Source organism: Antrostomus carolinensis, unplaced genomic scaffold (genome assembly GCF_000700745.2).
Source record: "Antrostomus carolinensis isolate BGI_N321 unplaced genomic scaffold, ASM70074v2 scaffold18358, whole genome shotgun sequence".
In the NCBI taxonomy this organism is placed as follows: Eukaryota; Metazoa; Chordata; class Aves; order Caprimulgiformes; family Caprimulgidae; genus Antrostomus; species Antrostomus carolinensis.
Window position 1 is genome coordinate 1 of NW_010335184.1, and position 655 is coordinate 655.

The window sequence follows — 655 nt, forward strand, 5'->3', positions numbered from 1 at the left end:
GCTGGGGGTTGTTGAGGCCAAAGTGCAGGACTGGCACTTGGCCTTATTGAACCTCATTTCATTGGTCCTGGCCCATCAATCCAGCCTGGCCAGATCCCTCTGTAGAACCTTTCTAACTTCCAGCAGATCAAGGCTCCCACCCAGCTTAGTGTCATCTGCAAACTGACTGAGGGTGCAGTTGATAAGAGTGTAAAGTAGAATATAACTGTGTGGAGACACAGCCTCAATGCTTGCTGCTTTTTTTGATCTCCTTCATAGTCTGGCAGGTTCTCAGGCCCTGAAGTACCTCCTGTGAGTACCTGTGTCTGTCATGCAGGGCGGTGGGAGATCATAGTTCTCTGCACTTGGACTGTGCTGACTCTGTCCCTGGAGGTAATGGCTGGAAACACTTCCAAGAAACCCCCCTGGAGTTCCCAGCTATGCAGCATTGTTTGGAGAGGAAAAGACTCAGTGGTGCCCCCCCCATGAGCAGTTTTGGCTGCAAAGTACAAGATTTCCTTCTCCCTGAGCTGTTTCCGTGCTTACTTGGTTCATTAAACCAAATGTGCTTAATCTCACTGCAGAGATGGGCTGTCACAAAATCACAGAATCACAGACTGGTGGGGTTGGAAGGGACCTCAGGAGATCATCCAGTCCAACCCCCCCCCCTCCCAAC